Genomic DNA, 16686 nt, shown 5'->3' on the forward strand with positions numbered 1-16686 from the left:
GGAACCTCCAGCCTAACAGCAGATTGGTTAACTACCTGAAGCACCTTAAAGGGCCCTACAAACTTGGGACCCAATTTTTTAGAAGGAATCCTGAACCACAGATTCTTAGAGGACAACCAAACCATGTCACCAATAGCAAACAAGACCTCTTGCCGTTTCCTATCAAAGTACCTCATCCGTCCAAACTCTCTCCAAGTCACCGGAAAAACTCTCCTCCTCAGGCACAGCCGATACCAATTTGGAGAATGACCCAAAAGACGGATGTCTCCCAGAACAACAAAAAAAAGGCGAACAACCAGCAGAAGAGGATGTATGGTTGTTAAGAGCAAACTCAGCAAGTGGCAGAAACTCAGACCACCCCTCCTGATTGTCTGCCACAAAACAATGCAAGAGCTGCTCAACATCCTGATTCTTCCTTTCTGTCTGGCCATTAGACTCAGGATGATATCCGGATGAAAACGACTAATGAACTCCCAACCTGTCACAAAAAGCACGCCAAAAACGAGCCACGAACTGAGGTCCCCTATCCGAAACAATGTCAGTAGGAACGCCATGTAGTCTGACAATTTCCTTGACAAAGGCCTTAGCGAGTGTCTTAGCGCAGGGCAGTTTGTTGAAAGGAACCAAGTGACACATCTTGCTAAAACGGTCCATGACCACCCAGATGACTGTGAAACCCTCAGAGGGGGGAAGGTCAGTAATAAAGTCCATAGCCAGATGTGTCCAAGGTGCACTAGGAACCTCCAGAGGGCAAAGCAACCCCGCTGCAGGAGTATGTGAAGACTTAGATCTAGCACACACCGTACATTGATGCACCCACTTAATGAGTTCCTTCTGCCATCCAGGCCACCAAAAACTGCGACCCACAAGTCTCTTGGTCTCAGAAATTCCTGGATGACCTGCCAACCGAGAATCATGACACCCAACAAACAAATCTCTCCTAAAGGTCCTGGGCACAAACAACCTCCCATGGGGAGTGTTAGATGTGGCATTCTCCTGTGCTTTAAGAATCTCATCTTCCAAAACGGAGTCCAATGCAGCAATCACAACACCTTTTTGTAAAATGCTCCCCTCCTCCTCAGCACCGACCATGGGAGAAAAGCTGCGAGACAAAGCATCAGCTTTAACATTCTTGGTACCCGGGATGTAAGTAACGGAAAAATTAAACCGCGAGAAAAAAAGTGCCCACCTAGCCTGATGGGCATTCAAGCGCTTGGCAGCATCCAGATAGATCAGATTTTTATGATCAGTGAAAACCTGAATGGGAAATTCAGCACCTTCCAAGAGATGACGCCAGTGTTCAAATGCGAGTTTAATAGCCAGCAATTCCCGATTACCAATATCGTAATTAAGTTCAGTCTCAGAAAATTATTTTGAAAAAAAAGCACAGGGATGTACTCCATCCTTGATTTCCTGAGACAACACCGTACCGACCCCCACCGAAGAAGCATCAACCTCAACCAAAAACGGCTTAGTCACATCAGGCTGCATAAGGATAGGAGCAGAGCTGAACCTCTCCTTTAGAAACACAAAAGCTTCAATGGCCTCAGTAGTCCACTGAACCGCATTAGCACCTTTCCTGGTGAGATCGGTCAGTGGTTTGACAATAATAGAAAATTTTTTAATGAATTTTCTGTAATAATTGGCGAAACCCAAAAACCTCTGTATCGATTTCAAACCAATAGGCCTAGGCCATTCCTGAACCGCCTGAACCTTCACAGGGTCCATCTCAAAGCCTTCGCTGGAGATAATGTAGCCCAAAAAACTAATTCTCTGTACAGCAAACTCACATTTCTCCAGCTTAGCAAAAAGCGAATTGTCAATTAATAACTGTAATACCTCACGTACGCTCCGCCAATGAGACTCCAGATCAGGCGAATAAATCAAAATGTCATCCAAATACACAACCACATTTTTGCCGATCAAAGGTCTAAGGATGTCATTAATAAGATTCTGAAAAAATGCTGGAGCATTGGTAAGACCAAAAGGCATAACCAGGTTCTCAAAATGACCCACAGGAGTGTTAAAAGCAGTCTTCCATTCATCACCCTCCTTCATGCGCAACAAATTGTATGCCCCCCGGAGATCAATTTTAGAGAACCACTTGGCCCCCACTAACTGGTTAAACAAATCAGGAATCAATGGCAGTGGGTAAGGATTGCGTACAGTAATTTTATTAATCTCACGAAAGTCCAGACAAGGACGTAAACCGCCGTCCTTTTTTTTAACAAAAAAAAAATCCAACAGCCACAGGAGACTTGGAAGGCCTAATGTGACCGGCGGCCAAGCTTGTCTGTATGTATTCCTCCAAAGCCTTTCTCTCAGGAATAGTAAGATTAAATAAACGACTTTTAGGAAGAGTCGCTCCAGGGACAAATTCAATGGTACAATCATAGTCTCTATGGGGAGGCAATATTTGTGACTCTTCCTCAGAAAAAACTCTCCAAAAATCCTGAATAGGTACAGGTAATTCCCCTTATTCCACTGCAGCAATACGTCCGTTACAACACTTGTCATAACACTTAGGACTCCAGGACTTAGTTTCATTGGTAGACCAATCCAGTACAGGATTGTGCAATTTTAACCAGGGTAACCCCAAAATTACTGGAGAAGGCAAATTATTTAATACCACCAAATCCAAATTTTCTTGATGGACACCATTAATAGTGAGGGGAAATTCACAGACCTTGTGAGTAACACTCTTCAAGGGGGAGCCATCGACAGAAACCATAGCAATAGGGGATGACAAAGGTTTGGGTTTTAATTTAAGTTTTTCCAAGAATCCCCCATCAATCACATTCAGAGTAGAACCACAATCCACAAATATCCGAAATTCAATTAATTCTTCCTGAGCAGTGGTAGTAGCAGAAAGAAATACCCCCTTAGAATTTAAACAGGCAATACGGGCGTAACTGACCTTTTTTTTTGTGTTGTTCATACGAAGTACACAGTTCTTAATAAAATGATCAGATTTTCCGCAATAAAAGCACAAACCTTCAGAAAATCTGCGGTCTTTTTCCTGAGAGCGGGGTGCCATCGCCCCGATCTCCATTGGCTCTCCAATGTCAGTACAGACCCTCTCAAGACTCAGAGCTGACATGGCAGAGGATTTACTTTCATTAACCCTTGCACGCAGTCTCCTGTCCACCCGTATAGCTAATTGCATAGCCTCCTGCAAGTTTCCAGGTGTGGGATAAGCAATCAGCAAATCCTTAACCCTTTCACCTAGCCCCGCAAGAAACAAACTTTTCAAAGCTGAATCGTTCCACCCCACCTGGGCAGACCACCGACGGAAGTGAGAACAATATTTTTCCACATTACCTGATCCCTGCCTCAAATGTCTTAATTCAGTCTCAGCTGATGAGACACGATCAGGATCATCATACAACAAACCCAAAGCAGAAAAAAAACTATCCACTGATCTAAAGCATGGATCACTAGGTTGGAGAGAATAGGCCCATCCCTGAGGTTCTTTGCGCAAAAGTGACATTATGAACCCTATGAGCTGTGATTCATCACCAGAGGATCTGGGCTCAAACGAAAATACAATAAACAAGCATTTTTAAAGGAAAAAAATTCCTGTTGATCACCAAAGAATAAATCAGGCAAACGTACCTTTGGCTACACAAAATGTGCTCCAGAACAGCTACTCACATGTTGTTGGAGCTCGGCCACCTCCAGAGAGAGTCCCTGCAGGCGTTGAGCCAAATCCTGAACCGACACCATGATGGAAACTGGAAGTCTTTCCTTAGAGATATTTTTGGGCTGGACTTACTGTTATGATCTGCTACAAGCACTAAGGAAAGAAAGGAGATCTGTCCCTACCATAGAACTAAGCTAGATCCCTACGATGTAACGGGGAACCTGATCCTGCGATCAAACCCGCTAAAGTCCTCGGCTAGTCTGTACGAAGAACTATAGATGCAAGGGAGGGATCCCTACAAGAACTAGGGACTGGGATAAAGTTGGGCACCTCCTAGCAGAAATTGTAGCAGTAAAAGACAAACACACAACATAGAACATAAAGGTCCGAAGACCAAGCTAAACAGACTGAGAAAGGTAACTAAGCACCAGGCTAACTTAAGAGTAGTAATTACAATGAAGTCCAGCAAGGCCAGGAGGGCAGGGCAGGATTAAATAGGCAAACAATGTCATGTGACCAGCAAGATAGAAAAAACCTAACAGGAGAGTTCTAACAGTACCTTGCCGACCGTACCAGCGTCCTCCGTGATTTCTCTGTGCCTTTTAATTATTGGGTATCCAAGCTGGACTCTTGGAATGAACTCGCTCTGTACGCCTTGGAGGTCCTTGCCTGCCCTGCCGCTAGTGTGTTATCGGAGCGTGTTTTTAGTGCCACTGGGGGAATTATAACTCATAAGCGCACTCGCCTGTCAACTGACAATGCTGACAAGCTGACCCTTATCAAAATGAGCAAGGGCTGGATTGGGCCAGACTTCTCATCACCACCAAATGACAGCAGAGTAACATAAAGTCAAATCCACTGTGTTATTTCAGGAGGTGTATTCACATGCACCGCTTCACACCCACACATGGGTATACTCTTCCTCATTTTGGCTGTTTTATGCTCTTCTCCTTATCCTCAGCCTCCACCACCACTATACCACCAGGGTGACCGTGGACCGTGTTGCCATTATTGAAAGTTCCTCCATCCTAGTTTTTGTCAGCTTTTGCTTGGAAGGCATAAGCAAAGACTGTGGGAGACCCACTCCCCAATAATGGGAATAATATTTTTAAGATGCTGTACTGTATGGATCTTCCAAGGGGCATTAAAAGCGTCTTGTTATACCACTCTGACCTCCACGTCTCTTCGGAGTGGCATTAAAAGCGTCTTGTTATACCACTCTGACCTCCACGTCTCTTCTGAGGGGCATTAAAAGCATCTTGTTATACCACTCTGACCTCCACGTCTCTTCTGAGGGGCATTAAAAGCGTCTTGTTATACCACTCTGACCTCCACGTCTCTTCTGAGGGGCATTAAAAGCGTCTTGTTAAGCTACTGGGATCTCCACGACTCTTCGAACGGGCATTGCATTTCCTCATAATTTTTGGAAGCTTTTGCTTGGAAGGCATAAGCAAATACTATGGGAGACCCACTCCCCAATAATGGGACTTATGTTTGTAATATGCTGTACTGCATGGCTCTTGTAAGAGGCATTGCAAGTTGCTCCGTCCTAATTTTTGGAAGCTTTGGCTTGGAAGGCATAAGCAAATACTATGGGAGACCCACTCCCCAATAATGGGACTTATGTTTGTAATATGCTGTACTGCATGGCTCTTGTAAGAGGCATTGCAAGTTGCCCCGTCCTAATTTTTGGAAGCTTTTGCTTGGAAGCCATAAGCAAATACTGTGGGAGACCCACTCCCCAATAATGGGACTTATGTTTGTAATATGCTGTACTGCATGGCTCTTGTAAGGGCCATTGCAAGTTGCTCCGTCCTTATTTTTGGAAGCTTTTGCTTGGAAGGCAAAAGCAAATACCATGGGAGACCCACTCCCCAATAATGGGACTTATGTTTGTAATATGCTGTACTGCATGGCTCTTGTAAGAGGCATTGCTAGTTGCTCTGTACTAATTTTTGGAAGCTTTTGCTTGGAAGGAATAAGCAAATCCTATGGGAGACCCACTCCCCAATAATGAGACTTATGTTTGTAATATGCTGTACTGCATTGCTCTTGTAAGAGGCATTGCAAGTTGCTCCGTCCTAATTTTTGGAAGCTTTTTCTTGGAAGGCATAAGCAAATACTATGGGAGACCCACTCCCCAATAATGGGAATAATCTTTTTAAGATACTGTACTGTATGGCTCTTGTAAGGGGCATTAAAACCATCTTGTTAAGCTATTGTGACCTCCACGTCTCTTCAAAGGGGCATTAAAAGCATCTTCTTAAGCCACTCTGAACTCCACAGCTCTTCCAAGGGGCATTGAAATGTTGTTTTTAATTACCTTACCTCTAGTCTACATGACTCTTCCATGGGCATTGCATTTCCTCCTAATTTTAGTCAGCTTTTGCTTTTCAATGCAAAGGTGAAAACTAAGGGAGACACACTCCCCAATAATGGGTAGAAGGTTTTTAGTATGCTGTAATCCACGCCTGTTTCAAGGGGCATTGCAGTTCCACATAATTTTTGGAAAGCCTTCCATTCACTGCTTAGGCCAACAATGCACAGGAGACCCAGTTGCTATAAATGGAAAAAAAGGTTTAGTTAAGGCCCTCTAACCTCCATGTCATTTCCAAGGGGCATTGCAGTGCCTCGAAATTTTTGGTAGGCATTGCACTCACTGTATGCCTTATAACTGTGTAGCCGAACCGCTCCTTTTGGTACAGAAACATATCCTACAAGACATATGTGGTTGACTGGCCTGATATTGATGTGAATGGTCCCTGTTCCTCCGCATCTTTCTCCTTTGCCACCACCTCATCCATCATTTATCACCTGAAGCATTCTTTTAACGGGAGTCATAGAACTTGGATAGTAGCAGGAAAACATCCAGCAATCTTCGGAGGAGGTAGGATATGCACCAAAATGCTGACCACCTCAGGCCTAGCCGCTACTACATACATGCGCTTGCATTCCAAGAAAACAAAGCAGATGCTAACTTCTATCATCCTCATCATGCTCCTCACCTTGGCACTCTCAACTCCCCTGATGGAGAAGCCAGGGCCCACCGGAGGAGTCGGGTTCTCTGGTGGGCTCGTTCAATGCTGCCCTAAAGCAGGCCAGTCTAAGAAAAGTGTGTGGGGATGTTCCTCAGAGAAATCGGGGCGGCTGGGGACCGTTTATGGACACCCGGCCGCCCCCTGGCGGCTGGGTACCGTGTGTGGACACCCGGCCGCGGGGCGGCTGGCCACCGAGCGTGGACACCCGGCCGCCGGGCAGCTGGGGACTGAGTATGGATAAAAGGGTACCGACGCAGCCATGACATGGTGGCCGGCGTCTGCCTCCACATGCCTAAAAGGCCCAATTTCAAGTGCAAGCAAGCTAGCAGTATGGTATTGCAGCCTGGGGGTGGATGGGTGGCAGGTTGCACACTTACACTTGCATTCCAAGAAAACAAAGCAGATGCTAACTTATATCATCATCATGCTCCTCACCTTGGCACAAACAACTCCCCTGATGGAGAAGCCAGGGCCCACCGGAGGAGTCGGGTTCTCTGGTGGGCTCGTCCAATGCTGCCCTAAAGCAGGCCAGTCTAAGAAAAGTGTGTGGGGATGTTAAGCGGAGAAATCGGGGCGGCTGGAGACCGTTTATGGACACCCGGCCGCCCCCTGGCGGCTGGGGACCGAGCGTGGACACCCGGCCGCCGGGCGGCTGGGGACAGAATATGGATACCTCGTTGCCGAAGCAGCCATGAGGTAGTGGCCAGCTTTGGCCTCCTCAAAACTAAAAGGCCCCATTTCAAGTGCAAGCAAGAAGTATGGTATTGCAGCCTGGGGGTGGGTGGGTGGTTGGCTGCATATTTGCGCTTGCATTGCAAGGAATGGGGGAGGTACAATTGAACACTGCCCTGGGACAAGGAATTGAACGGGGATAGTTGCAAGTCTGCATCTTCTGATGCGACAAGGATCACTTCTGATGGGCACACTTTTAGGCAGTGATCTAGGAGTCAGAGATGCTTTCAGGGGTCTTCCTCATGCTGTCCCCATGTCTTTTCAGCACTGTATGCATGTGTCAGACAGCACATGGCCAGATAAGGTTGTAAAATGTTAAAATGACATTTCCCGGTGAATGCATTTGTCACAGTTGAAAGCAATACAAAAGTGTAAAAATGCATGAAAAATGCTACTTGTGAACATAGGCCCAAGGTGTGGAGGAGTATTTTTGTTTCTGGTTATTTATTTTACCTTATACACAAGTCTTTACCCTGGAAAAGAAATTCCTTCACATATTTCACAGGAAAAAAGTTTCACTTTCATTTTTGAACGTTTTATTATGAGCCTGTAAAAGTGGCTTAATACCTCTGAACACGTTGTTGACAACAGTGACCTGGGGGTCAGAAATGCTTCCTGGGGCGATCCCCATGCTGTCCCCATGTCACTTGAGCACTGTCACTATCGTTTTGGGCACTTGTTAGGCTTTTAAAAGACTGCCGGGGGTGCCGCCGCAAAAATGCTCGGGTCTCCCATAGGCTAACATTGGGCTTGTTGCTCAGGTCGAGCACCCGAGTATCACGGCGAGCTCGGCCCGAGCTTCGAGCACCCGAGCATTTTAGTGCTCGCTCAACACTAGTGCTAATCACTGAGTCACCATGCTGCCCATAACACAAGTCCTGTTACAAGCATCCAGAGATGAGCTCAGCGCCACTAGCTAAGTACACAGCATGAGCCTCTGACCTCAGGGATTTGTTGCAGTGCCATCAACGTAATGTCTGTGCTGTAGCCGATCAACGGAAACTGAATTAGCAGTGGAGACATCGTGCTGGACCTGTAAAGAAAAACTAAACTTCAATTTGTTTTTTTACACAGAACTTGTATGGGCAAACGTTTGCTGAAAGGGGGCATCAGCTTTCACCTACAGAAGCAGTTCAGCATTTTTAGCCTATAATGGGCTGCTTAAGAAATAAAAAAAATAATGTAGAAGTTCTTGGAGCTGTAAAAAAAGTATTTTGCAATGTGTCTGTTTAAAAAATGTTGGCTGGATTTATTCCTACAAGTTAGGATCTAAGGGGTAACGTTACTTCTTGTAGAGAACGACTAGCCAGGCCTGGCATGTCAGAGTAAGGAGACTTATATGCCAAGCTTGCTTCTCTGTGAAATGAAATATGCAAATTGCCTCTTTGGAGAGAAAGAGGGCTTGAACTGCCATCTATTGGAAGTAGCGATCCTAAAAGTCAATATCGACCCTTAACGATCCTCGCACATAACTTAGGATAAAAGCCAAACCAGAACCTTTATTTTCTGACACGGGCAGGGTAATAACACTATTACCCTGTAGATTAACCCTATATCTGCAGTTTAATAGCATTTTTTCTTGGGACCTTTTCCAAGTAAGAATATTGCTCCATGTGTTTAACCCCTTAAAGACATATTCTTCAAAGAGCCATAACTTTTTTATTTTTCTATCCACACAGCATATTTGGGCTTGTTTTTAGCGGGACATGTACTTTTGATTGACGCCTTTCATTTTACAATTCAGTTACTAGAAAATGGGGAAAAAAATTCTAAGAGCCGTGAAACTGTACAAAAAACACAATTCCGCAATCCTATTTTGTTTTTACAGTGTTCACAGTGGAGTGATTGAAGCCTCAGCAAGGCCATCATAGCAAGGGATAATACTGCTCATGTATGGAATTTGTGGTGCAAATTTACCTTTGTGGATTTAAACAGAAGATTGTCAAAATTCATAATGAGTGATATGAGTGATTGACCAATATATGGAATATTGACCAGGTCAAAAAATGCCCAGGTAGCTGTTAAGGGGACTGAGGTGGCACTCATTACTATCATAGGTCCTTTAATTGCAATGTCAGAGGGCAGCATGTGGTCTGCCTCATAAGAACAGCTACTGATTCCGGTTTTCCGCTAGTGCAGGTCAGACAGATGCAAATCGAGCTCCTGGGCAGAGGGAAAAGAAGCTAGGACACCCAGCAGAGACAGTCTGTTTCTTTAGCTAACAAATGGGGGAGACGGAGTAGCACTTGCTATATATGAGCCCACAGAAGAGCAAGTAGTTAGATTAAGCCTGTACTATTATTGGCGTAATTGGTCCCCAATGTGGGAGACCAGCTCTTTGCATTAGCATGCCACTATTAGGCCAAAACCTCATTATCAGTATTTGGTCAGTATTCAGTCAGTATTTTTTCTCAGGAGTAGGGTCCAAAACCTGGTGAGGAACAATCGGAGAAAAGATATAATAGAAACAAGTCACCAATTCTGCATTTATCACCCACTCCTGGTTTTGGTTCCCACTCCTGAGAAAAAATACTGACCGAATACTGATCAAATACTGATAGTGGGACCATGGCCTTACGAAGAGAAAAGGACAGGATTGCCACCACAAGGTGAACACAGAAGTTTTTTTTCTGTAATTGAACAGTGAATTAACAAATTAGGTGAAATTTACCCGCCCACATGGGTCCATGGATAAGTCTATGTATATATGCCTGTATACGAAGATGGTTCCCATAACAGAGACTGCAAGGAGATTGGTGGCTGAGTGAGAAACTGAGATAACAGAGTGTAGGGTATAGGTGTGTGCAAGATTACCATAGTGGGGGGTCAATCCTACTGGACATTGATTGACACTGCGGATTTAAGAGACCATGCTCCCTTCTGGGTTTTCTGCTTTTGGACTAGTCGCCTCCCCCCCTCGGGCTTCTTGGTGTGTGCTGAGAGAGGGAGATGAACCAGGAATCAAGGAAACCTTGTGTGTGTGTGTGTGTGTCTGAGGGAACAGAGAGACTCCTGCCGGTTCCCTGATAAGGAGAGACTATAAAAAGAAACTGTTAATCTCTGTAAAGATGAGTACAGACTTTAGCAAGATTTGTTGCCAGGATTGTGTCAAAGAGTAGAGAAAAAACCCTTTTTGAAGAACTGTTTCCCTGAAGACTGGTGACATGAAGTAATAGACAACACAGAGTGCCAGTCATTTCTCAACAGTGAAAGTGAAGCAAGATTTGCCTGCCTGCAGAGGAAAGAGATCCAATATACAGGAGAAAGGGCTCAAGTGAACTCATTTGTCTCAGTTACACTAGGAACAAGCAGCGGCTGCCATCTGGGTCTGATCTGCGCAATTGTGAGTGACTCACCGGTGGTGAACTGTTAGGGTTTAGCATAGTTTTCTTTAGTTAGGATGCTGTAGCAGCATGGTCCGATTAACAGAAATCCAGATAGAGAATTAGCTTAGAGTAGTTTGTGAAACTTGATGTGTACTGTTTGTATTGAGCTTTCATTGCCATAGCTGGAGCATAGTTTTGTGACTCACTTCAGCTATATTTTCCTATATACATGTTATTAATATTATCTTTGTAAATACTGTTATTCTCATTTCCTGGCATATAATCCATTTGTACATAATAAAGCCGGAGTTTTGTTTCTACCTCCTCGTCTGCTGTGCCATACTTGAATCCTGCCTTGCGGTGTTCTTTGGACATCGTCACACCATGAAAAGCTACAGCAGAGTATTGATGCCAGAATGGAGCTAAACAAGCACTAAAAGAGTGCACTGTGCTGCATGCATAGTGAGTGAGGGGCATTTACACTAAAATATTGTCATGCACGAGCATTCTTAAAAACACAAATTTCATAATAATCTTTCCGTGTAAACAGGCTGCTGATCACCAGATGAACTAGCAAAACGTTCAATCATCGGGTGAAGTGATCTATCACTGATGTCTCAGTGACATTGCTTACTTTGGTCTCCATTTGATTGGCAACCGTTAAGTGGCACTGCTCAGTCCATGTCAATGGACTCCTAGGTAAAAACTTGGCTGGATTAAGAGAGATGATAAAGAGATTGCCAGCTGGCTTTATAAAATGTTGCATGTGCAGGCCCACAATTGTTGTATATACTATTTCTGTACCTCTATTGATACTAAAGTCATTGTTTAAACGATCTAGCCTGTTTCTTCATTGTGAATATAGTTGTTCTTGAACTGTCTTTGTATGCCTGCATTCCAGCCATCCCTGAGTGAGGAATCCTACATATTAAAAGGAACATGCTAAAATACAGCATCCCAGGTTAGCAGGACTGAATTGAGAAGGCGCCCAAAGCAAACGGAAAACTCTAACTTCCTAGAATCTATACACCATGCAAACTCTTATCAATCAGAGGATGCCCACTCACTCTGGTTTGACCTTGGACTAATTGACTATTCTATGTTTGCTTAGTCTGCCTGACCTCCTGGACACTGACCTAGCTACTTCTATGGTTTTGAATCTAATTTTGTGTTTCTGATAATGATATTGATCATCTGGTTCTGACCCTGGCATGTTTGATTTTTTTTCTCCAGCTAGAAGCAACAAAAACTTGAAAATTTCTAACAGAGTAGGCCTCGTAATTAGTGTTGAGCGAGCATGCTCGACACTGCTCGGTACTCGCCCGAGCATCACGCTACTCGGGATGTTCGGCGAGCACCGAGCATTTCCGGGTTACTCGGGCGGGAGCTCGGGTCTCCGCCCTGCATGTTTGGCGCTCTTTACAGAGCCAATAAACATGCAAGGATTGCCAGCCAGTCACTGTAATGCTGCAGCCATGTTGGTTGTGGGCATTACATTGATTGGCTGGCCGCACAGCGTCACCTCGAGTATTTAAAACCGGGCGCCTCCATCTTGGACACAGACGGTCGGGATCAGACAGTGTAGGGACAGCGCTGCTGATTTAGGGAGAGATATATACTGCAAAATAGTTAGTGTAGGGTCTGTAAAGGCTGCCAAATCAAACAAACAGTCCTTCTCAGGACTAATATCCATCGCAGATATCAGGCAGGCAGGCAGGCTGTATAGGAGACGCAGTGGTTATACCAGCAAACGCTACATTACAGTCCTGTGTGCTCCTGTTGCTGAAATTTCTGGACTTAGCTCCAGGTCCTGGGGGGCCAGGAAAAATCCTTTTTTTTTCATCTAAATCCTCTTTTTTTTTTCCTCCTTCACACTGTACAAATACCCACCTTAATAAACCTTTTGGTGTCGCCCCCCCAGAAAAAAAAAAAAGTGTGTCTGTGACAGTTCCGACACAAATATATCTGTTTAAAAGAGTCTGGTGTAGGCCCGAGAAATAGAAGTGTGGTTTTACAGTTCCACGGGTCAAATCTCTGTATTATCCACTTTTGGGCCATTTTTACCTAAAAAAAAACAGTTTGAGTGTGTCACTCACTGTTCAGCCGCAAATATATCTATTTCAAAAAGTCTGGTATACCCCAGTAAATTATAACTGTGGTTTTGCAGTTCCACGGTAAAAAATCTCTATTATCCTGCTTTTGGCATTTTTGTGGTAAAAAAAAAACTGTAATAGTGTCTCCCTGATTGTTCAGACACAAATATATCTGTTTAAAATAGTCTGGTGTAGGCCAGAGAAATAGAAGTGTGGTTTTGCAGTTTCACGATTCAAACCTCTGTATTATCCACTTTTGGGCCATTTTTACCTAAAAAAAAAACAGTTTGAGTGTGTCGCTCACTGTTCAGCCACAAATATATCTATTTAAAAAAGTCTGGTATACACCAGTAAATTATAACTGTGGTTTTGCCGTTCCTCGGTAAAAAAACTCTATTATCCAGCTTTTGGTATTTTTTCCGTAAAGAAAAACAGTAATAGTGTCTCCTGAATGTTCAGACACAAATATATCTGTTTAAAATAGTCTGGTATACACCAGTAAATTATAACTGTGGTTTTGCCGTTCCACGGTAAAAAATCTCTATTATCCAGCTTTTGGTATTTTTTCCGTAAAGAAAAACACTAATAGTGTCTCCTGATTGTTCAGACACAAATATATCTGTTTAAAATAGTCTGGTATACACCAGTAAATTAAAACTGTGGTTTTGCCATTCCACGTTAAAAAATCTCTATTATCCAGCATTTGGTATTTTTTCCGTAAAGAAAAACAGTAATAGTTTCTCCCTGATTGTTCAGATTGTTTAAAAGAGTCGGGTGTAGGCCAGAGAAATAGAACTGTGGTTTTCCTCTTCCACGGTTCTAATCTCCTTTTTATTACCCTTTTTCCATTGATAGTGCGAGTGTAAGCTATTTTTTCTCATTTACAATGGGCAAGGCGCGTGGCAAAGGACGTGGTACTGGACTTTCTGGTGATGGTGCGTGCAGAGGACGGGGCCGTGGCCAAGGTGAAAATGTGGCACAACCAACAGCCACATCTTCTCACTCCCAGTTCTTGACCGAATTACTAGGGAAGCACAGAACAACAGAACAACACCAGTATTGCGACCTGATCAGTCTGAACAGGTCATTAATTCGATAGCAGATAATACTTCCATTTACCTGGGCACCACCTCCTCCGGTCTGTCTTTTACACGGTCAAATCTTAGTAGCCGTGAGTCTCGACCGCATACTCCTCCTCACCCTGATGCTCCTTCCTCCCACCATGCCGAGTGTCGCCAGACAGCAAGTGATCCCACATTTGGACACTCTGAAGAGCTGTTCACTGGTCCATTTCCATATTTGTGCCCCTCGCCTGCTCCGCTTGAAGTGGTGGAAGAGGAGATCCCATGTAGCGATGCCCAAATATTTGAACAGCCACGGCCACAGGAAGTCGATGCTGGCAATTTGTCACAAGAGGTGGACAATGACGAGACACAATTACCAGGAAGTGAGGAGGAGGATCGTGCAAGTGGAAGAGGAGGAGGTGGTGGATGATCTAGTAACTGACCCAACGTGGCAGGAGGACATGCAGAGCAAGGCCAGCAGCACACAGGGTGAGGGAGGCAGAGTACCCCAACAGGCAGGAAGAAGCAGTGTGGTGGCCACACACAGAAGGCAGGCAGCAGTTCCCCGTAACACCAACACGAGGGACGTTGCCAGTACAACCTGTAGGTCATCCAGAGTCTGCTGATAACCCAAAAAAGGCCATTTGTACCACCTGCCATGCCAGCATCAGCAGGGGTGACAAAACTACCAGCCTGACCACCACCAGCATGATCAGGCACATGGCAACAAAGCACCCGACTTTGTGTGGTGAACCCCAGAGTCCACGACCAGTGTCAGCGGGTGTCACCACTGCTTCTTTCGCTGTTGTGCTGCAATAGAACCCCCTGTTGTGTATGCAAGGCAATCCCCTGTCCATACTGCATGCAAAGATGCCCCCTCCTCTCAGTCTTCACTTGTTATGGCAGTTTCTCAAGAAACAGCATCAACGTCCACGTCCACGTCCCACCGCAGCGTTTAATTGTCCATATCCCAGACCTTTGAACGAAATCAGAAATTTGCAGCCAACACCCCACATGCCACAGTGCTAAATTCGCACATTTCACGACTGCTTCCGTTGGAAATGCTGTCTTTTAGGCTGGTGGAGGCGGAATCCTTCCGCAACCTTATGGCGATGGCCGTCCCTCGGTACTCGGTCCCCAGTCTACACTATTTTGCCCGGTGTGCCATTCCTGCACTATACAAGCACGTGTCCCAAAACATCTGCTGTGCCCTCAACAACGCAGTTACTGGGAGAGTTCACCTGACAACGGACACGTGGACAAGTGCTTGTGGCCAGGGATGGTACATCTCCCTGACTGGACACTGGGTAAACATAGTGTAAGCCGGGACCCAGTCGGACCTTGGGACGGAACACATCCCCCCCACATCGAGGATTGCGGGCCCTATGTCAGTCAGAGTTGCCCCCACAGTGTACAGCTCCTGCGCATCATCCTCCTCCTCCTCATGTTCAGCCTCCATCTCAGATATCACCACATCAGTTACAAGCTGGAAGCACTGCAGTACTGCCTCCGCCAAGCGGCAACAGGCTGTGCTGAAACTCATAAGAAGCTTAGGTGAGAAACCTCACACTGCTTGTGAGTTGTGGACAGCTGTGAAAGAGCAGGCAGATCTGTGGCTGAGACCGCTGAACCTACATCCAGGCATGGTCGTGTGTGACAATGGCCGTAACCTGGTGGCGGCTCTGAGGCGAGGCGAGATCACACACGTACCATGCCTGGCTCATGTGCTTAACCTCATGGTTCAGCGATTTCTTAAATCGTACCCCGAGTTGCCAGATCTGCTCGTCAAAGTACGCCGCCTGTCAGCTCATTTTCGCAAGTCGGCTACAGCTTCCGCCGCCCTTGCTGTGTTGCAGCAGCGTTAGCAGCTTCCGTCACACTGACTGGTGTGTGATGTCCCCACATGTTGGAACTCTACCCTCCACATGTTGAAAAGGATTTGTGAGCAGAAGAGAGCAGTTGTGGAGTACCAGCTGCAACAAGGCCGTCAATATTCAGGTCATACTCCACACATAAGACCTCAGGAGTGGACTTGGATGTCTGACATATGTACCATCTTGACAAACTTTGAGGAGTCCACCAAGATGGTGAGTGGCGATTACGCCATCATTAACATCAGCATTCCACTTGTCTGTCTTTTGCAACACTCTCTGCAGAGAATTAAAGAGGAGGCATTGCAGACAGAGTATGATGAGATGGATCAAGAAGCCATAGCGGTCGATTACACACAGACCAGCCTCATCTCATCCCAATGTGCATTGGGGGACAATGAGGGAGATGAGGAGGAGGAAGAACAGGAGCTGGTATCATGCGCTGTAGACGGTAGTACCTGTACAACTGTCATACCATCGGTTCAGCGTGGGTGGCCTGAGGACAGGGGGGATGAGGAGGAGGAGGAGGAGATCATGGTCAGTCGTCATCTTGGTGAGGACACGGAAGTCTTCCCCGTTACCAGTCTGGCACGCATTGCTGACTTTATGTTACGCTGCCTTAACCGTGACCCTCACTTTGTCAAAATGTTGGGTGACAGTCATTACTGGTTGGTGACACTTTTAGACCCCCGCTACAAGGAGAACTTTCACTCTCTTATTCCTGAGGTGGAGAGGTCTACAAAAATGGGGCAGTACCAGAAGGCCCTTGCTGCAGAACTGTTAAAAAAATTCGTATCTGAACACGCTAGCGGCAGAGTTCACAGTTCGTTGCCCAACCAAGGCATACATGCGAGAGAGACGCAACTCCAATCCAGCAGAGGCAGGGGAACACTGTCAACGTTCTGGAACAGTTTTCTCA

General features: G+C 45.5%; 1 long non-coding RNA gene across 1 annotated transcript in view; it reads left to right on the forward strand.

Moving 5' to 3' along the window:
* Nucleotides 1-10667: 10667 nt before the first annotated feature.
* LOC141201371 (uncharacterized) overlaps nt 10668-16686 on the forward strand; it is a 151985-nt gene continuing 145966 nt past the window's right edge. Inside the window, exon 1 of the long non-coding RNA XR_012272931.1 lies at nt 10668-10756. This is a non-coding gene — a long non-coding RNA (uncharacterized lncRNA). The remainder of the gene's footprint in view (nt 10757-16686) is intronic.

Source organism: Phyllobates terribilis, unplaced genomic scaffold (assembly GCF_046119375.1).
Source record: "Phyllobates terribilis strain yellow unplaced genomic scaffold, ASM4611937v1 Scaffold_2__4_contigs__length_985480577, whole genome shotgun sequence".
NCBI classification, from domain to species: Eukaryota; Metazoa; Chordata; class Amphibia; order Anura; family Dendrobatidae; genus Phyllobates; species Phyllobates terribilis.